The 21747-nt window shown below is 44.4% G+C and overlaps 2 long non-coding RNA genes across 2 annotated transcripts in view; one reads left to right on the top strand and one right to left on the bottom strand.

Moving 5' to 3' along the window:
* Positions 1-21747, bottom strand: part of LOC107312254 — a 54631-nt gene that overhangs the window by 5289 nt on the left and 27595 nt on the right. Inside the window, exon 4 of the long non-coding RNA XR_001554455.1 lies at positions 1713-6728. This is a non-coding gene — a long non-coding RNA (uncharacterized LOC107312254). The remainder of the gene's footprint in view (positions 1-1712; positions 6729-21747) is intronic.
* LOC107312255 overlaps positions 1-21747 on the top strand; it is a 48010-nt gene that overhangs the window by 14056 nt on the left and 12207 nt on the right. Inside the window, exons 2-3 of the long non-coding RNA XR_001554456.2 lie at positions 8914-9091; positions 20363-20512. This is a non-coding gene — a long non-coding RNA (uncharacterized LOC107312255). The remainder of the gene's footprint in view (positions 1-8913; positions 9092-20362; positions 20513-21747) is intronic.

Genomic DNA, 21747 nt, shown 5'->3' with positions numbered 1-21747 from the left:
TCCCTCCTCCCTTCCTTCCTTCCTCCTCCCTCCCTCCCTCCTCTCTCCCTCCTCCCTTCCTTCCTTCCTCTCCTTCCTTCCCTTCCTTCTTCCTTCCTTCCTTTCCTTCCTCCTTCCTTCCTTCCTTCCTTCCCTTACCTTCCTTCCTTCCTTCCTCTTCCTTCCTTCCTTCCCTTCCTTCCTTCCTTCCTTCCTTCCTTCCTTCCTTCCTTTCCTTCCTTCCCTTCCTTCCTTCCTTCCTTCCTCCCTTCCTCTCCCTTCCTTCCTCCCTTCCTTCCTTCCTCCTTCCTTCCTTCCTTCCTTCCTTCCTTCCTTCCTTTCCTTCCTTCCTTCCTTCCTTTCCTCCTTCCTTCCTTCCTTCCTCCTTCTCTTCTCCTTCCTCCTTCCTTCCATTCCTTCCTTCCTTCCTCCTTCCTTCCTTCCTTCTTCCTTCCTTCCTTCCTTCCTTCCTTCCTTCCCTTCCTTCCTTCCTTCCTTCCTTCCTTCCTTCCTTCCTTCCTTCCTCCTTCCTTCCTTCCTTCCTTCCTTCCTTCCTTCCTTCCTTCCTTCCTTTTCCTTCCTTTTCCTTTGTTCCTTCCTTCCTCTGTTCCTTCACTTTCCTTCCTTCCTTCCTTCCTTCCTTCCTTCCTTCCTTCCTTCCTTCCTTCCTTCCTTCCTTCCTTCCTTCCTTCCTTCCTTCCCTTCCTCCTTCCTTCCTTCCTTCCTTCCTTCCTTCCTCCCTCCCTCCCTCCCTCCCTCCTCCCTCCCTCCTCCCTCCCTCCCTTCCCTCCCTCCCTCCCTCCCTCCCTCTCCCTCTCCTCCCTCCCTCCCTCCCTTCCCTTCCTTCCTCCCTCCCTCCCTCCCTCCCTCCTCCCTTCCCTCCCTTCCTTCCTCCCTCCCTCCCTCCTCCCTCCTCCCTCCCTCCCTCCCTCCTCCTTCCTTCCTTCCTTCCTTCCTTTCCTTCCTTCCTTCCTTCCTTCCTTCCTTCCTTCCTTCCTTTCCCTTTCCTTCCTTCCTTCCTTCCTTCCTTCCTTCTTCCTTCCTTCCTTCCTCTTCCTTCCTTCCTTCCTTCCCTTCCTTCCTTCCTTCCTTCCCTTCCTTCCTTCCTTCTTCCTTCCCTTCCTTCCCTTCCTTCCTCCTTCCTTCCTTCCTTCCTTCCTTCCTTCCTTCCATTCCCTTCCTTCCTTCCTTCCTTCCTTTCCTTCCTTCCTTCTTCCTTCCTTCCTTCCTTCCTTCCTTCCTTCCTTCCTTCCTTCCTTCCTTCCTCCCTTCCTCCCTCCCTCCCTCCCTCCCTCCCTCCCTCCTCCCTCCCCCTCCCTCCCTCCCTCCCTCCCTCCCTCCCCTCCTTCTCCCTCCCTCCCTTCCTTCCTTCCTTCCTTCCTTCCTTCCTTCCTTCCTTCCTTCCTTCCTTCCTTCCTTCCTTCCTTCCTTCCTTCCTTCCTTCCTTCCTTCCTTCCTTCCTTCCTTCCTTCCTTCCTTCCTTTCCCTTCCTTCCCTCCTTCCTTCTTCCTTCCTTCCTTCCTTCTTCCTTCCTTCCTTCCTTCCTTCCTTCCTTCCTTCTTCTTCCTTCCTTCCTTCCTTCCTTCCTTCCTTCCTTCCTTCCTTCCTTCCTTCCTTCCTCCTTCCTTCCTTCCTCCTTCCTTCTTTTCTTCCTTCCTTCCTTCCTTCCTTCCTTCCTTCCTTCCTTCCTTCCGTTATTCCCCTCTCCCTGTTTGTGAGCATTTTTAAATGACAAACTTCAGCTCTCACAGCTGTTAAGGAGAGTCCTTCTCGCTGCCTTCTGAAAGCTGGGGTGAGCCGAGCTCTGTGTGTGCCCTGGGTGCTCACATTCACCAGACCTTGCTCACAGACTGCAAATCCTCCTGGGATTAATTCTGCCAGAAGACACCGATTCCTTTCATTCCTTTTCCATTACCAGATCCTTGGATGGTGCTAAACAGAACAGGGATGGGGCTGCACACCCCAGGTCCTCCTGACCAACTGTTCTGCCAAGGGCGAGGCAGCCTGTTTGCAAGTGCTCCCGCTATGAGTGAGCACAACTGGACAAACTGGAGAGAGAGATTGTTTTGGATACAGGCTGTCTTGTGGAGCATTTTTACCACCACGCCTAGATTATCTGCAACATGCATGATCCTGATGAAGGACAAATTGTTTATCGTTGTTTTAACCCTGCAGTCCACGTACATGTTTGCACAATTCCAGAGAGTGGGTGAAAAGGAGGGGAAGCTGTGGATGTCCCATCCCTGGAGGCATTCAGTGCCAGGTTGGATGAGCCCTGGGCAGCCTGGGCAGCCCCATGCCTGGGGTCCCTTCCAACCCAAGCCATTCAATGATTCTGTGACCTCCCAAAAGGGTCTCTCCAGATCCTGTTTCATACTGAGCAATGAAGCCAAGCACATGATCTGATGGAGTCTGAGTGTTTCCTTACCTGCAACATTGCTTCCACACGTGCTTTTCACTTACTGCAGTGCAAAGGGATGCTCCAAGCTAACTCATTTTGCTATGTGCACATAGCCATCCCATCCAGTGGGACAGGAACTACTTCTACAGCTCTAAGCTGCTCTGTCTGGCTATATCCTCATCCATCTCACTGTAATTGCATGCAGTTTGTCTTCTTTTAACCCTCACCTATGATTAACAGTCTGAGCTGCTGTGCATGATATACAGGACTAGGACTGTGAGCTGTGGGGTAATGCATGCAATACGTCCTTATTTCAACTTCTAAATACTAACCTCTTAAATAAAACCAGCTGCACAGAGCAATTTGCAAGCATGAAAAGAAAAAGCTAAACAATTAGATTCGGGAGGAAGAAATAGAGCAGTTGCAAGTTCAGTAAATGTATGACCCTTTTTTTTTTTTTCTCGCATCCAGGCAGGAATGACATTTTCTTGCATACAGAAATGTTCCAAAATAAATTTTAGAGACTTGTATGTGAACATACAGTAACACATGTGTGTGAGCACGTTGTAATTAAGCTGGTACAGCCATAGCTATAGGAAGCAACATTTAGAAAAAGCAGAATCTTTTCCGCTTAAGAGTTCTGCTTTGGCAATGTGCTAAGCAGGGTGTTATTTATGGCATGCTGGAGCAGTGTAATGCAAAGAAGCTGTTACTGTAGTACAACTTTTATTTATAATGGCAGCGCTTGCAGCTTGCTTTAAAAAGACCATTCTTGTTAGAAGCAGTTGTTGAAGTCCTCCCTGGGAATTGCACTACATAGATTTCTTTTTTTGCATCTGGAGGCAAACAGCATCCCCTGATGCCTCTGGTGAGGGATAAAGGACCATGCTGGGATGCACTGAGCACCAACCACTGAGGAATGTGACCAAAGGAAGTGATCAGCCTGTCTGCCACACTTGCTGTGCATGGCTTTACCAGCCTCCAGTCTGGTCCCCACTAAGACCTTCCATTCTGTAATGAAAAATTAGGAGCTGCTTAAGGTTCATGTCCCATTGGATAACCTGTGGGCCGTGCTGTTCCCTGGAGACCCAGATGAGAGCTGTCTGGCACCTTTATGGCAAGACCAGATCCAGCAGCTCATGACATCAGCCCAGAACCAAACTTGCAACAGACTTTGATCTGAGCCTTCAAAGCAGGATCATCTCCCAGACAAGAAAGCAAAGCTATAGCACTGACGGGTTGTATCACATATCACATGTCTGTTGCATCCCAAACTTTCATTTTAAATGGAAGCAAACACACAGAAACTGGTGGTTCTCTCTTTTTCCCCAGCCTCCTGCTATGGCCCTGATGTAGGTGCTATCACCTACAAGTTCTTCATGCATATGTCAGGGAAACCAAACAGCGTGTCCATCTGGGTGGTAGTCAGCACTTAGCATATGCAAACAATACACTAGAAGGATTGAAAAACATCTGGAATTTGTTGGGGGAACATCCACTCCACTGCCTGGATTCAGGGTAAACCCCAGGGCTTTACATCTATGCCCACAGAAGCAAACTCAGAAGGCTCTCAGCTGCTTCTCCCACTGCTCTGAGTCCTCTGAGCTTATCAAAGCAACCATTTGCTGCTCCCACAAGGAACCTTTACCACAATAGCTCCTCTTAATGGCTCATGATACATTCTCACCATTCTGGTGGTCACAATCCCAGATCCCTCTACCATGTTCCCACTCTGCAGAAAAGGATGAGAAGCCTTTTGGGAAGCCCAATGGGCCCCCTCAGAGGCTACATGATGGCAGACCCTCCTGAGCAAAGCCCTTCTTTCCCTGCCTCCTCCTATGTTTTATTTCTCCCCCATGCTCCTTTGCCCCATTGCTGCAGGCTACAATTACTAATAGTGACTAATAAAGAGGCAGGGCAGCACCAGATGAACCCTGAGAGGTCAACCTAAAAGCAACGGTTTTACAGCAGCCAAAAGCAATAGTACAAAAGCAGTCTGAAATCAATTATTCTTCAGCCCAACATTACCCTCCTGCATAAAACAACCCCTCCTGACCCCACCAAACCTTTGATTTGCTCCATCTGAGAAGTTCTGCTGTTGCTTCCCATTCAGAAGTCTCATCTTCCTCTGTGCAGTTACTGGGGCAAGTTCCTCCAGGGTTGATGCCAACCAAAAGTGAAGCTCCTGTGTTTGATCTGAACCCAACCGCAGTCTCTCACTGAGGTTACAAGTGCCCAAAATTCAGCCCATCCTTACCCACAGAGTTTACAAATCTCAGGGGCCTCAAGGCAAGCCAGGAGGAAATGTGTGATGTTTGGTGAAGGATTGTGCTATGGAGAAACCTTCTGGTAAGGCCACATGGTTATCCCTTTTCTTCATGAGTCCTTTACGTTGCTGTACTAAGGATTTCACAGAGCTCTCTGCAGAGACTGTGACATAAGACGAGGGAAGGAAAGTGGTAGCAAAAAGATGAGAAATGCAAAAAAGTCTTTTTCATACACCTACACTTTGCAAGTGAGCTGTCATTGTTCAGGCCTACCATAAATAGTCAGTGAAGTGTTAGTCTGTGTTTTGTAAAACCAGGGAAGTTAGAGAATTAATGAGGACTCAACAGCTGGACATTGCAGCAGCTGCCCAGAGAGGTTGTGGGTGCCCCATCCCTGAAGGTGATCAAGGCTGGGTTGGATGGGGCCCTGGTCAGACTGATCTGGTGGTCAGCAGACCTGCCCATGGCAATGGAATTGAACTAGATGATCTTTGAGGTCCATTCCAACCCAAGACATTCTATGATTTGTGCTAATTAGATGGGAATCCTCTACCCAAACATAAGGATGGCATATCACAAAATGGAAGCAGCAGTGAAAACTTTCCAATGAATGCCTAAATTTAGGGTTTTGTAAGAACCTATCTCTGTGGTTTGACCTTCAGAAAAGATGCCAATAAGCAATGCTGTTGTCCAGCACTGTTCAAATACCTCACTGGGGAATTAAGAGCTTGTTTAAGGTCTTGGTTTTGATGCCTCACCTGATAAGTATTTGAGGAATTTGCTATAAAAATATTTTCTTTCCACATTCTTTTTCAGTTGAACATAAGTCTTACATTCTGTGGATTTTTAAAGGCAGATTTTTGTTGCTCCCTGCTGCACAGTGTAAATGAACTTTGGGTACTTTATAGAAATAATAAGCTACTACAGGGACTCATACGTGAGATTTTTCCTAAATCACACTGGCTAGGTGTTAACGTTCTGATCTTGCACATATTTATGCCAGAGGGCAAGTATTGCTTGCATGTGTCAAATTAGTTGCAATCACAAAAATGAGTCAGACCATGGTTTCATATTGGGGGAATCGCCATCCCTGGAGGTGTTCAAGACACGTGGAGATGTGGCACTGAGGGACGTGGGCAGTGGGCAGTAGAGGTGGTAGGTGGATGGTTAGACTGGATGAGCTCTGTGGTCTTTTCCAATCTTGGTGATTCTATGAGCACACTACTAGAGATCACCAATATAAAGGCAGTAGAGCAATGAAAAATGTCTGTGAAAATTATTCCATGGGCTATAACTCAAGCTGCATGAGCAATCTGTTTCCCACTCCTTTAGGACAATGTGAGTATTCTCTCAGCAATCTTCCTCCATTACTTGGCAAGGCAAAGATTACAGGGCTTTAAAAAGCAAAAACAAAAAACAAATGAACAAAAAAACCCAATAAAACAACAGCCTGAGATGGGAGAACACTTCTAAAACTATTTAAGGCCTATTTTGGTCCTTGGTGAAAATTTTACATAAAGACAACATAAAACCAGATCAGCAGGAAACTCCTGACAAGGAAACAAACACGTGCTGCATGGAGCATCCACACTTCAAACACCTTAATGCAATAATTTGTTTTTAATGATCCATGCGATGGAAAATATGAGGAAAATGTAACATCGATGTCCAAGAATAACAGTGGTTTGTTGTTTGGATTTACACTCAAAGGAAGTTTCCATGCTCTTGAAGGTTTCCATACCAGTAGGCCTGGGGGAACTGGGTGCAGTAGGTTTCCATCTTCTGAGAGCATAGCACCCATCCTCCTGAATCTCCTCCTGCAGCTCCATATGCTGTATGGCTGCATGGTCGGAGCTTGCTTTGAGTCATTCATCATGCTGGGGCCCTTACCTGCTGCCCAAGCCTTGCTCTGGTGCTGCCCGTGCCCGCACAGCTGCTGGCAGCCCCTGGTGCAGCACTAGGCTGAGTTGTTGAACCATGTAGAAAAAATATCACTTCTTTCCACAGTGATGACAACAAAATGGCTCTCCATGGTCACTTGGAGTGAGCAATCTCTTGTCCGTGTGCAGTGACTCTCCAGCCTGGTTTGGGGTGGAAAGGAAGAGGATTTTTGTCATGGGGAAATGGAAGGCAGAACAATCTCCTACACACCTGTCTACTTCTCTTGGTGCCTGAATACCTTTGAAAGTCTTGCCTTGAGTGCCAAAGCTATGATGGATCACACAGTATTTCCTTTTTATTATTGCATTGCATCCTTTGGGCCTCACATTAACATAATGAGGGCCATATGGCGTCAGAATTTCTGCTGGTTCAAACCAAGGCAGCTCCTTTGAAGTCAGAGGGCCTGTGCCAGTTTATACCTGCTGAAGATTTGGTTTATGGTCTGGGAAATAAGAGGGAAGGTGGGGTGGGGGAAAAGGGAGCCAGTCACTTTTTTGTAGTTAATTAAGAATTATGCAGATATACTCGTGTCCTGCTTCTGCTGTCCACCAGGAGCTGTGCCTAAAGTGCCTCCTTGGTTGTAATATCCTTTGCATGACTCTCATTATCAGCTGCTGTAACTCAGTATTTCGGTGGCTGGAGGTGAAACTGCAGTGAGACGGAGCCAGACAGCCACCTCTGGGCCGCGACCACAAACATCCCGTGTTCCTGGCCAGCAAGTCCTTAGGACATAAAGGTTTCCCTGAGTAACTATGACTTTGTGCTAGGAAATTAAATTCCTGAGTTCTGATTTTCCTTGAATTAATTGTGAAAACACTTGATAGTTATAACTAAATAAAATCTTATAGAAATATCTGCTGAATATCACCAAAATTAAAGATTAATGATTATTAGTCTGCTTAGAAAGTAAGCAAACTGAGTCCAAAAATTAAGGCCTTGGAATGAAAGTCAGGGAGAAGGAAATAATAAATACTATGACTGGATAAAATTTCAAACTCCAGACCTGAAGTCTTTATTCAAAACACTCAAATAAAAGACACTGAATTTGTGCACCTTAATGAAAACATTCTGCCCAGTTCCCATAACAACCCCATAGCGATGCTTCAATCCCAAACTTGGTGGTAGTTCATATTCACATCAAGGAACAATACTGCACATGCTCTTTCTCTGTCTGACCAGCTCCTGAAGTACTGTCACCTCCCTGTGCTCTAAGCACTGTGACTTCATTGAGAGTGTTTGTATGGCAGATGTTGGGATGTAGGGGCAGCTCCTGAGAAGAGAGAGAACATCAGTTCTCTGTGGGTGTCAGTGGGAGGTGCTGGACACTTCTGGAGCTGGGGAAGAGGGATATGTTCTCTCCAGGTATAGCTGCTTTGCTAGATCACACCTGCTCTTAATCTTCTGCTACTATGCACAGTTAAATATTTATTAGTCAGCTCTCAGTTGGGACTCAGAGCTGATTATTCTAAGGAATTTCCTGCTTTGAAATTAGATTATCACAGGGCAGAAAGGGCTCATCTCTGATGGCAGCTTCAGCCCACGAGGACTCTCCCTGCATGTCTCCATATGGCAAATTGATCTTACATGACCATTGCCCCCCTTGTAGCAGTGATGTAAATCAGCAGCCCATGTATGGGGACATTCAAGTAAAAGCCATAGCATTGAGCTCTGAGCAGGGTAAAGAATGTAGATTTAGGCAAAGAGACTGAAATATGTGCTGCTAACTGTGCAGGAAATGTTTTTTCCAAAATGAAATTTGTAAAACCCGAAGGCTTTGATCTCCATCCTCTCACATCTCATCAGTGCAAATCAATCCAATCCAAATGGAGTAAACTTATGCCAGTGAGGCAGACAGATTGCAAAAAGGCCTTGGCCACTTGGGAGAACTTCTGACTGGGGGAGAAGTGGTCTTCTTGGGTAGCTGTTAGGAGCCACTCATACACTGGTGAAGGGACATTGGGTCTCTCAGTCCCTCTTTTATGGGAAGCTCTGGCTCAGGCAGGTCAGTCAGGTGGGGGTCAGCTCCTTCCTCCATCCTATTCCTCCTTTCTGTGATGCAGAAAAAGATGAGAATCGTGCACTCTTTGTTCAACTAGATAATAATGCACAGTGCAATTTACCAACTGTACTGAGAATTCTACTGGATTTTTCTTGTCTTTTGCATATGCAGTAATGTCATGGAGGAGGTTGCATTTTTAGCATTGTTTGGGTGTCTCAGCTACAAAAATCCTTGCTTCTGTTCACTGTTTTAGTGTTGATGCTAATGTTTTAATGTGGTTACATAACTCACAGCAATTTAAACATTTCATTAAACTTGTTTTGCAGGTTATGTATCACCTTGTACTCAAGACCCCTCCATTAAATCATCTTTGCACTCTTTGCAAGCACTCCCTACATCCCACGCCATGCACCTTAGATTCTCATTAGCAGATCAGAGTGAAGAGATTCAAGTACTTATTGGTGCTGGAAGAAATGGAGGAGACTGGAGCCTTAAAGCTGCATAGTAAGACTTGAATTTTTATATGTTCATATTGATGACAAAGTCACACTCAGCCTTTCTCTCTCTTTGCTAAGGATTCTGCCAGCTCCTTGACCAGTGGTGGTTTTGCACTGGCTGAGGTATTGAAGAAGTCTCTGATGCCATGGTGTGGTTTCTCTGGACTTCCTTAATGTCTTATGTTAGGCCTGCAGGCAAATGACCAGGTCCTTGAGTTGACTGTGGCTTGAGGTGAGGCTAACTAAGCAAGGCAAGGGAAACCACAGGTCATGGCATAAGAAACTGCTGAAGATGATAACAAACAACAGTGTAAGAAATTGCAGAAAGCTAGAGACAGTACTGTGAGAGATGGCTGCATCTCACAAGTGGTGAAGGCACTGTTGTGTGAGAAATTTCTGGAGTTCACAGCTAGTTGAAGGGGAACACTCAATCGTGACTTCCTGGGGAGCAAGGCCAAGAGTATTCAGGTAGCCATATCCATAATCCCATAAAAAGTTTTTCCCTGACACCATTGCATCCCAGTTATGCCCACCCACAGGTGACCAGATTTCCCCGTATATACAGTTCCCACACTAAGCTTGACATCACTGACTATTTTATCATAACTGTGAGTACCAATAGATCATTGTCACCTAACTTTTGGCACCAGGCAGAGGTGCACAAGGTTGGTGTACAACCACTTTTGCTTCCTCAGGGAAGCATGATAAAACTGTCAAACCACTTTGAGCCGCATATTAGTGATATAATGCTATTAACTGACCCTCAGGAGAAGCATAAGGCTTAATTAATTGCTCTTTGCAAAGATAAATTGATGGAGGACACTATAGAAATGCAAGCAGATCTATTAACCTGAACAACTAGTCTAATTAAATGCTTGAAATTGCTAATAGATATTTAACCTTATTAGAGCAGAGGCTTTATACCATCATTTTAATATAAGTGTAGTTAAAGTTTGATTGTCTGCTTTGAAAAATAGTGCCATAAAGTTAATTATGGGCTGGTTAGTTATCTTAGGGCCATTAAAAGTCCTGTGTAAAAAATAATGTGATTTCTCCATGTCCTGAACACAAACATAGCTAACAGCTGTCTTTATTTCTAAAATATGAACGTTTGAGTTGAAAACACAGGAAAAGATCCATCACTTTTTCAAAACCATCCCTACATCACTGAGAATGGCCTTGGCTCTGTACAACACTGCTTAGCAGCAACTATAAACATTGGTGTGCTATCAGCATTGTTTTTCTCTTAGAACCAAAAGCATAGCATCATACCAGACACTCTGAAGAAAACAATTCCATCCCAGATGAAACTAAGACACACCCACATTGCACACAAATAGAAAATGGTGGTGCCAGCTCCAACCAAAGGCCCAGCTAGCTTACAGTCGTGTTTCTAATATGGACTAAAAATGGACACCTAGGGAAAGTACAAGGAAAATACAAGTGCACAGTGATAGCTTCACCCAAGTACTCTATCAGCCTACATGTGCCTATTGCTTTGGGAATCACCAAGTAAAGAAATATTTCATTCTGTGTGTTTTGAGTTTGCATCTCTTGGCTTCATTTTGATCCTGTAATTGCAATAAAATCATGATAGAATCGTAGAATGGCTTGGGTTGAAAGAAACCTCAGAGATCATTTAGTTCCAACATCCCTGTTGTGGGCAGGGTTGCCATCCACTACATCACTTCTTTACACTGTCCAGTGTACAGGAATTTCTTCTCTGCTCTCATTCTTTCTTCATAATTTTACAGATGTGCATCTCAAAGCCCTCAGCTACTTCTCCCAGCAGGTGAACTCAGTCACACATAAGCCATTCTCGTGTTGTGACCGCCCCCTCCCCACACTCATCCCTATCAGCATTTTTGTCTGTTCCCTTTCTGGGACAGGGACCCAAATCCTTGACAAATGTAGCAAAGGGCATTTTCTGCTGGGTGTGTGGTGATAAGCATGACATTAAAAAAAAAACAAAGTCAGCATCATGAAAATAGCAGGCAGTAAAATCCCAATGAAGGTGTAGACAAGAAGTTTGAAGGTTCTACGCATGTTCCATTAACCACCAGTTCACTGTACTTCAATCTTCTGATTGTTTTTTTCTGGTATAAGACTATTTAAGGAAAATTCTACTGATGATTTTACCAGTCAAATACTTTAAAGACTTTCCATACAATCCTAGTTAGTCACTACTGATGCATCCCGCTTACAGTGCTCTTAGGGCAGCACACCATGCCCACTGCGTGACCTCTGAGGGAATACGTTCAAAAATGTTTAAGTAACCTACAGACTAAAGTCCTTTTTAAGAACTACTGAAGTTGAGATGCTTTAGGCACCTGAAGGTGTAGGAAGAGTCTTATCAGAATCTGAATTTGGAGTGACGTAAGCCATGTGCCTCAGTGCTGTGCAGAACTTCACTAGAGCTTAAATCCCCTTGCAAGTGAGATCAGACGTCAGAAATCCCGTGGAGCTTTTAGAAAATACAGCCTACAATTGTATCGTATAAAGTTTTTGGAATTCTCTTGCCATCTCCACCCCGTAACAAGAAGCAAGAACACATATAATAGGGCATTTGAGAGAGAAGTGGGACATACCAAATGAAACTTGTCCAGCAATAATAGGGAAATGTCAGTACCGTTACGTAGAGATTTGATGAAACCTCATTTGATCACTTTAAGTTCAAGAAAGAGGAATTCAGACTGGAACAATGGTTGGAAGAACAAGCATTCTGTTAGACGTGGAGAAACCAAAACACCCTGGGTCTTTAACTGCTCACATCGAAGCCTGTATTGTATAATATGGAGTCCATGCCTGGGATGGAAAAGACTGCTTAAGAAAAGGAAAATGTTAGTGCTGCCAAAACAGTTATAGACTCGTCATGAATAGGTTTAGGCTGGAAATTGGAAGGAAGTTCCATCCTTCCAGAGGAATGATGTTCTCTGAGTCTTTCCCATGGAAGCAAACAAACCAGTCACTTTTAAGCGTGAGCAGTTTGTGAAAGGGATTGTATCATAAAGCCACCTGATTATATCACAGCGCATCTCTGCCAGCTCTACTTGCCAACAGGCTTATACCCAGATAGGGCTGAGCCAGACAAAAACACCCCACATGAATGGGGAACTTGGCACAGGGACCAGACTTCGTAACTTCCTTGTAAAACTGCAATCCAAAACTGCCTTGGTTTTTGGGAATTCCATGGAAGAAAGTGAAAACATTCAACAAATACTTCAGTATTGGCAAGAGAATGGTCAGTTTATTTAGCTTCTAAGTTGGTTAACAGCACGCTGGTGAGCACAGCTGAGAATCAGCAGGTCCAGGCAACTTGAACTCAGGAGCCATAAAGAAGTTAGAGGAAGGAAACTTGGCATGCTAATGATAAGCACTGGAAAAGCTGGGAAGTTCCAGGGGGCTGGAAATGGGCCCGTGTGAAGGCAGTCACACATGGCAGTCAAGATTATTTGAGGAACTACAGGCCAGCTACCCTGCTGCTCTCAGGCAAGATAATGGGAATGCTTCCATTAGCAAGATTCAATTAGCAAAGTAAGAAATGATAAGCAGATAATTATGTCAGACACATGGTTCACTGTCTTTTTCAAAGTAGTTTGATTTCATTACCAGAGGCACTGCGGAGCTGAGTGGTAGTGGCAAACAGGGATTTTTAAAGACTGGTACTCCAGCAGCATTGCAATTAAAAAGAACTCTATGTCATGTCAATAAAATGAACGTTAATTGGGTCAAAAACATGCTAATTGACAGGTCTCAAAAAGTGATTGTCACCGGGGAATCATTTAATGATGAAATGCTGGCTTCATTATATAGTGCTGCTCAACATTTTCTACAGCTCTCTGGAAGCAAATATAAGAAACACTGCTGAGTTAATTTACTGTAGATGACACCAAGACTGACAGAATGATAAATAATGATGAAGATAAGGTTGTCATCTAGAATCATTTGAAGATGAAGAGAGAGATAAATCAAGATGATTCAAACAACCAGCATTTTAAATTAGAGAGATGGAAAATTACAGAATTCACAGCAAAGGAAGCTGACCATCTGCAGGGCAAGGCTGTCTCTGAAAAGCAGGAACTCTGAAAGGATTTAGGAGTGCTGTTTGGCAAGGCACACGTGAGCTCTCAAGGTGACAGAAGAGGATAAATTGATTTTGGTCTGTACAAGGCAAGGAAGTTATTTAGTAGGAAGAAAGAAATCATTTTACCTCTTTAGTTGGCCTAACACTGATTCTGGAAAAAAATAATCCTACAAATCTGGTGTGCATTTTAAAATACGCTGCCAAACTGGAGAAGTCAAGAAATGTATCACTGGAGAAGGTTCTACTTCCAATTGGAAATACAAGCTCAGTGTCTTTGTGAAAACAAGAATGAAACGAGTCTGGTTACAGCATACACATTTGCAATGCAAAAAACGCAAAGTGTAAAACGCTGTGGTGTGCATGGCTGTGATATCTAATGTGCCTTTGAGTATGTAGCCTTTGTGTGCTCACAAAACACAATTTATCTCCAGCCCCAGCTCACTGCAGGATAGGATGAAACAATTTGTGAGTGACAGCAAAGAACAGCATGATGCGTAACAGTAATAATTGAGTCTGACAGCACAGCACACTCCAAGTGTTGATAAATTCAAGCTCTTTAGAGTATGGGCCATTATCCTTGTTAAATCTGTGGCTCAGACCTGACCAAATTCTGACATGTTCAGCTCGCTGATGGTTTGGGGTTGTGGACATCCATCTCAGCCACCACACAGGGATGCAGAGATTTGGTGCTGTCCTGTCCCAGCTTCATTGCAGGAGGCTTGTGTCCAATCTGCCTCTTGGGTGAGAGGTCTCTAGCTCCTTTCAGCACCAAAAAGCTGGGCCTTGTAGGAAATCAGGAACTTCAAAAGCCAAATGTAAGCACCGAAAGAGGCAATGATTACGTGGGAAGTTGACAGATCCCAGTGAAGATACTTTAAATTAAAAGACAGAGATTTAGGTTAGATGTCAGGAAGAAATTTTTTTTTGGGGGGAGTGGTGAGGCACTGGAATGGATGCCCAGAGAAGCTGTGGTTGCTCCATCCCTGGATGTGCTCAGGGCCAGGTTGGATGGGGCCCTGGGCAGCCTGAGCTGGTGAGTGGCACCCATCCCCATGGCAGGTGGTTGGAACTGATTGATCTTTAAGGTCCCTTCCAATCTAAGACATTCTCTAATTGTATGATTTTGGGGGAACATTCTGACCCTGTATGGGCACATAGAGCAAGGGATAGACCCTAGGCTGAGGAGCAGACCAGGCCAGGAGCCCATGGGAAAGGAAGGAGAGCAGAGAAACCATAGCCATGTGCCATGGGCACTAGGGAGCTGACCTAGGAAGTGTTCAGACATTTTGAGAACTAAGACCAAAATAAATCTGTACCTTACTGCTCCTGTGCTCAGCGAAGTAGGCTTTGCACTTTCGTGTAGCAAACCAGCAGGTATAAAGAGAGTCGAACTCATCTTCAGTTTCTTCCTGTCACTGAAATGACCTATGAGATCCCAAATTTTGCTAAAGAATCAACATGTATGAATCTGTGTGTGTGCAAATGTGTGCTTAGACACAGACTGGGAGTCAGCTTCCAAGAGTAGCTTCCCTGCATTGTCAGCGGCCTGACAGGAAAAGCACGTTTCTAATGAGACAAATGCAAAGTATAGCCAGAGAGAACTTAGGAGACACGCTACAAAAAGGCGACTTCAAAATACTGTTAAAAGTGAGCTCATTAAATCTGCCTGTTTTGATCTCTGCATCCCACACAGTACAAAGGGCCAACTGGCGGCGTATCAAGAGGGACGGAAAGATCGATTCGTATCAAGGACATGGGTAGAAGTACACGAGGGTATGAGCGTCTTGTTTTAATCTTTCACTTGCAACTACTTTTCATTTTGATCTTTGAACCCAAGAGCAAAGGTGTGCGGAGCAGCGAACTCAGATGGTGTTTTACAGGGCTGCAAATATTGCAAGGCTCAAATGCTGGAGTACAGCAGGATCATGGGTTGCCAGCATGGAGGAGATGGGGTCAGGAGGATGCTCATACATGTGGGGACAGAGCAGGTTGGGATATGGGATGGAAGAAAGCAGAGATGAGGGAAAATAGAGGCCTCTAATAATGAACACAGTGATGTCGCATTGCAGCTGTAACAAGCAGAGTGACACAGGGAGGTGACTTCAGTCCTCAGATCCAGTAAGAGCAAAACGGTTGAGCAAAGCAAATATTCCTCATTGTGGCCTTCCAGTACTTGAAGGGAGATTGTGAGCAGGAAGGTGAGCAATTCCTTACATGGTCTGGATAGCAACAGGACAAAGGTGAATGGCTTTAAAGTAAAAGAGGGGAAATTCAGGTTAGATGTTAGGAAAGTTTTTACTCAGAGGGTGGTGAGGTACTGACACAGGATGCCTAGAGAAGCTGTGGATGTCCTGGAGGTGCTCAAGGTTAGGTTGCATGGGGCCCTGGGCAGCCTGACATGATGGAAGGCAACAGCAACAGCCCACAGCATGGAGACTGAAAGCTGTTCTATGGCTGGTGCTAAGGTAGGTCAAAGGTGTTACTGAGTGTACAGACCAGCATGAGATAGGGCAGCCTTTGCACAGGGCAAGAGATGTTGTGGAAAGGATGGCATTGCAGATATGAAGATCATCTTTTGTAGACAACTCTGTTTTGTGGAAAAAAAGTGAACACAGGGTTAATCTTTCTGATAACTTACCATCCAGTGTTTTTTCTGGTAAAACCTGGCTGGATATCATGTGCATCTGCTCCTACCCTCATTGTTTCCACTGGATTTTGTTGGACTGAGCATAGGAATCTTATATTTGCCACCATTCCCATTAAGATGATCCCTACCATGAGGATGATTGGCACAGGTTGCCCAGAGCAGTGGTGGATGCCCCATCCCTGGTGACACCCAAGGTCAGGCTGGATGGGGGATCTGAACATTTGATGGAGCTGTACATGCCGCTGTTCATTGCTGGGGAGTTGGACTAGATGGCCTTTAAGGGTCACTTCCAACTCAACTGATTTTAAGATTCTATGGTTCTATGACCCCACATACTGTAACTTCACTCAAGTCATCATATTCACAGTGAACCTGGTCTTGTGTCAGAGACACGGGAGTGACACAAGACAGGAATTATGTTAAACAGTGGTTACAAAAGGCTGAGTAATTGGGTTTATAACTGCAGTACTTCAGCTAGGTGGGATGAGTTTCCTCCTGTCCTCTCCCATTCCCTCATACATGACACAAACTCACGAGCTTCAGGGACAGAGCTCGCCTGCACCCTGTCCATGGAAAGCGCTGAGTAAGAGGCAATGGGAGCTGGCTGGTGCTAAGGTAGGTCAAAGCTCTTAATAGGGCATAAAAACATCATGGCAATTTTGCTGCTCCACACATGAGGGACTACAGTACATATTTTTATTTATAAAATAAGAAAAAACATATGAAGTGGGATTCATACCGCAGATACACTGATTTGAAAAGACACTGCTACCGTAACAGAGGTCACTGACATAGCTGAATCAAGGAAAATGACTGAGAATTTAAGAAATCCGAGAATGTATTATTTATGGGAAAGAGATGCTCAGCAAGGAGCTGTGTGGCAATTTATGGGGGTGGAAAGACTCATGGTGTCTGGGTAAGAAACAGCTTGTGCAATCTGTCTAGGAAAGGCGAAGTCATCTAATTCAAGGAGAAAAGTATACAGATAACCAAAACAACCCCAGGGGGCTGCTGTGTGCAGGCTCTGAGAGAAGTGCAGGAGTACAAGGATCTATTTCAGTAAACATGAAAGCCCTGCAGAGCACTGAGAACACAGATGGAAGAAGTCTCTTTCAGAGACTGTACATGTCATAGTGAAGGCCAAAGGCCAGTGAGAAAAAGTGAGACCTCATCCAAAATCCAGCCAAACGGCACAAAAATGCAGATACTGAGCAACAGATAGATCTCTGCCGTGGCCTAAAGGATTCTGGTTGTAATGCCAGGGCGCCTGTCTTGTTGAGAAAAGTATATGTGGGCTCCTGACTGGTTTACAAAGACCTTTCCCTCAGACGCTGAATTTGTCTTCCTACCAGTGCTTTGGGCATGATAGCAAGTCTTGCATTAGTACTTTTCTAAAACCTGAGCTGTTAGAATGAGTGAAATATAAGGATTGGCAAAGGCTTAAAGAGGAAAATATCTTCTGTGTGTCTTGGGTAAGAGTCCCAGAAAGCAGGAGACTAGCAATGCTATTTTCTTCTTTGCTTTTCCATGGCCAGGATGAGAATCTCATTTCACAGAGCCCTTGTTTCTCTTTTGCTCCTTCTGTGTCTTCCAGGTCCTTGGTACTTCCCCCTGCCTTCACTCTGCCATTGCCTCATCCACAGCAAGTGCTCAGTGCCAACATAAACCCAGACTGAATTTGGTGGAGTTAAGCCTAGCCTGCCCTCCACAGAGGTTTCCTATGAACAGGCATATTCATTTCATCAGAAAACTGAATGGAACCTTAAAATATGAACCTTTTGGAAGAGACTTGTTTTAGAACATGTAGGAATGTGAACATGCTTTATGACTGAAATATAAATGCCTTTAAGGTGGAAAAAAAAGTCAGTGGAAGAAAAAGATAATGTAATGGAAATAGTGGCTCACGGTCCAGGACAGAGCTGGCCTGAGCCCTGGCTGGTGTTCACAGACCTGCTGGTTTCATAGGAGCTGCCTGTAGTCACAAAATGTGACCTGTAGTCACATTTTATTGAAACATGGGTAGAACAGATCTGAGATTATGATTGCTTAGAGGCAAGATAAAAGGAAATGAGCCAAGTATGATGCCTTCATACAGTTGCTGGTTATAGGAATGTACTTTGCTGGCCTTATGGGTAATCCAGACTTTGAAATCCCGTTCATTCCCATTCTCTCTCCCATGACTTAAAGTAATTCCTTGTGACTGTCTATAAGCCCCAAACTCCTTGGATCTTGTTCTGCGCAGCGTTACACTGCTGGGGCCCCTCCAACTGTTGTGTAATGGAGTGAGATCACAGGCCAGCTCCATCCATGTGGCTTGCACTATCTTGCCTGCCTGATGGTTCGCTGCAGTTGAAACACTAAAAAACAATTCATGTAGGATTACTATCATAATTCTTAACAGCAGCAGGAAATCTGATACATAAATGACCATTCATAAGCAAGAAATCCACTGATGTGGAGATGTTTTCTACCAATGTTTGTAAGTTCACTGACTGTTGTGGCTGCTGTTTGGGACATTCAGTCTTTGCCTTATGTGTTGTACAGGTATATGGGTGTAGGCTGGCCAAGAAGCAAGGACAACAGCACTGTCCTGTTTTCAGACGTGACATTTGGCCCGTGTTAAATGAAAAGCTGGACAGTATTCATGTATTTAACCTTTCAGCCTATGCACCATGATTTTCAGATTAGAGAGGCCCTGACAATCACAAACTTTCATCCCATTGTGGGCTTTTCTTTTCAAGTAAGTCATAGGCCTTCTTAAAAATCTCTTACTAAGAAGCTATTGACATAAGACGCATAGAGAACAAGCAGTCTAGCTTCCTGAATTTTAGCTTTATGAAAGCAATTGGGAGAGTCGGGGGCATTTGATGTCCTTCTATTTACACAAAGCCTCTGGGAAATGCAGTGTGAAAATGAACCCAATGTATTTTACTGCAGTGCATCTGGACAGCAAGTATGAGAAACCAGGGTGGGACTCAAAGCTGTAGCCTTGGTGACTCATTAAGGTTTCTAACCACCACAAAAATTCACAGTGCAGAATAATGTAAACAGTGAATGTGCTTTGTCAAGAACAAGGTTCTTTGGGAGCTTCTGGGATGCGGACATACTGAGTAAAATTGAAAGAACTAGAACAGTATCTCACATGAGCATATGAGCACACTGACACAGTCAGGTGAATAAGAATACATAGCGTGGTCACTGAAAACAAATTAAGAGCTGTGCTCTTCACCCTTGGCCATGTAGTTATTAGAGCCCGAAAATATGTTTTGGGAGAGATTACTATGACATTTTGTCATCAAGTCACTTGTTATTGGCTTTACTGTGTGTCTGTAAACTAGAATGAGTGATGTGCCTTTAAAACAAGCTCTTCAGTCAGAGAGGACGAGCTGCGGTTGCAAAATTCTCTGCACAGCGTAGGATGGTCTGAAAAGAGAAGGTTGCAAATGCTCAAGAGCCACTGGCTTAAACATTTACACACAAAGGTAAACTATGACATGTGGCCACTCTGCAGCCTGGTGTTGATATTTGTGGCTTGCCCCTGGATTATTCCCTGGGCTGTTTTTCTGCATCAGTGCCATCTCAGGCTGATTAGAGACAAGCCCCAGACCAGACAGAGGATGGGACTATGCCTGTGGGTCTAACCCGAGGGCCAGAAAATGAAGAGTTGATGAGAAAATTGTTTCCTGTTTGTTTGACTAAATGCAACTATAACATTAAGATAAAACCTATCCACAGTCCCCCGGAGGTGTGCTGTGACGATGCACCACTTAATGCTTGTAAAGTGATTTGGAAGTAGAAAATGCTGCAGTAATGTAAAGCCCTGCCCTATTACAAGAAAGCTGATTGCTTCTTTTATAAGGTAACAAACTCCAGAAACATGGAGTGAAAATCATCACCAGATCTCTGGCAGCAGTCCTATCCCCAGCTAATGTCAGTGGCTGCAGCTGTTGTAACGCGGTGCTGCAATCCTATGGAAAGAGAGAAGGAAAAGCCTTCTAGGACTCCGTGGTTTCAAGATACCCACAGAGTTGCTGTTAATTCCACAGAGGAGTGGTGCTGCAAATGCTGTTGCATTTTGGGGGCAAAACAGGATTTCAGGCCTGAGTTTGGCTGCCATCAGTGTGTCTGTAGCAGCTCTAAACACATAAATGAATACGTCTTCAAAAGAGAAGATACTCAGAGCCCAGTACAGTTTGAAAACTGGCAAAATTGAGTGCAGAAAGAGCCACTCTTGTTTTCTTAAAAACATTTTTTCTATGAGGATCAATACACGCATTAATTTGTGAGCCTATGGGACACAGAACTGTGAAAATCTTGGATAGGCAAGACAATACAAAATGCTTGTCAGCAGTTCTGGTAAAGAAGGCAAAACCCTTAATTTTATTGAAGGACCTCTGCAGGACGTATTGCCTGGGGACTGGTAACAAGCGCAGTGCAAACAGTCTACAGCTCCCCCTCGGAGATCAGTAAGGAGAAAGCTTGCTATGCAATGAGATGCAAAATATCTTCCTTTTTCCTCATGTTCAGTATGTAATTTTCTTTCCAAGGGATGCTTCCAATGACACCATGGATAAGCACAGCCTGCCAGCCGAGTGCCACCCTTGAGAAGACATCAAAGATGAACAAACAAGAGCCAGAGGGTGATTGATAGGGCAGGAACTTCTACACCCAGTTTTCTGCCAAAGGAAACGTGCCAGGTAATGATCCTTAAATATTTTTCTCTTCTAGATTTGTTCTTAAAACAGCCATGGGTGACACAACTTCTCATCAGATACAATGCCATGCAGCCTGGTGTGAGGACCACAGTGGAACCCCCCATAGTGGCATTACTATGCACAGTGATGGCTCAGCCACCAGGGACAGAAACAGGAGGCACCGAACCATAGAATGGTTTGGGTTGGAAGGGACCTTACAGATCATCTAGTCCTTCCTCATTGCCATTGGTAGGGACACCTTCCAACAGATCAGGTTATCCAAAGCCCTATTCAACCTAGCCCAAAGGTGGGCTATCCACAGCGTCTCTAGGCAGCCTCAGCCAAGAAACCACTGTGACAGTCCCAGCTCTGCTGCTCTTTGGGGATGAGCAAGTACACCAGGAAAAGCAAGTACAGGCCTCAGACAGTATAACAGTTCTTCCATTTCCAAAGTCCTTCCTTTTCCTATACTGCACATCTTTATATATACAGCTTTACTACACATCCATATGTACAGCTGGGGTAACAATACAGACCCATCTGCTGGGGTGCTGATTTCAGCAAAGAAATTAGCCCCAGTTCCAGATTCAAAGTTGTACCATGCAGAACAAAATACCCCAACCTCCCTTCTTCCCCATTCTGTTAGTAAGAGGTCGAACAGCTCCATAGGAAGGCCTTGTAATTCCTGCCTAAAATCCAGTGGAGTGTTGGTTTCTATTGGTTCCTTCAATATATATATATATATGTATTTTTAAATATATATATATATCTTTAAAGACATATTTAAAGATATATATATATATATATATTTCAAGATACATATATATTTACATATATATATATTTAGTTTCTTCAGCCACACGTGGTGAGGGGGGAAAGACAACAAAAATGCCTTGGGAAAGAGAAAGTGTGTGTCATTTTGAGTTGCAAGGGAAGCCAGGAAAGGTGAGCTACATGCAGAGCCTAAATATCCAGCAGCCATACTTGTTATCTGAGCCTCTGTGCCATTAGCAAAGCAGCAATACTGGTTTGGGTTTGGGTTTTCCCCTCTGTTCTCCATGCGAGCAGGTCTCCACAGGCTCTTTGCTTACTGGGTTGATATTATGAAAAATAAAACCCTGTCAAGAAATGAAAAAGTATGAAGAGGCAAAGAAGTGATCTCAGAACTCCGGAACAAATCTTGGCTCTGATTTAGTCTGCATGGGGGCAAATTTATCTGCCGCCAAGGAAAAAAAAAG

The sequence above is a fragment of the Coturnix japonica genome, chromosome 3 (assembly GCF_001577835.2).
Source record: "Coturnix japonica isolate 7356 chromosome 3, Coturnix japonica 2.1, whole genome shotgun sequence".
NCBI classification, from domain to species: Eukaryota; Metazoa; Chordata; class Aves; order Galliformes; family Phasianidae; genus Coturnix; species Coturnix japonica.
The sequence above is the reverse complement of the archived record's forward strand: the minus strand, read 5'-3'. Positions and strand labels throughout refer to the sequence as shown.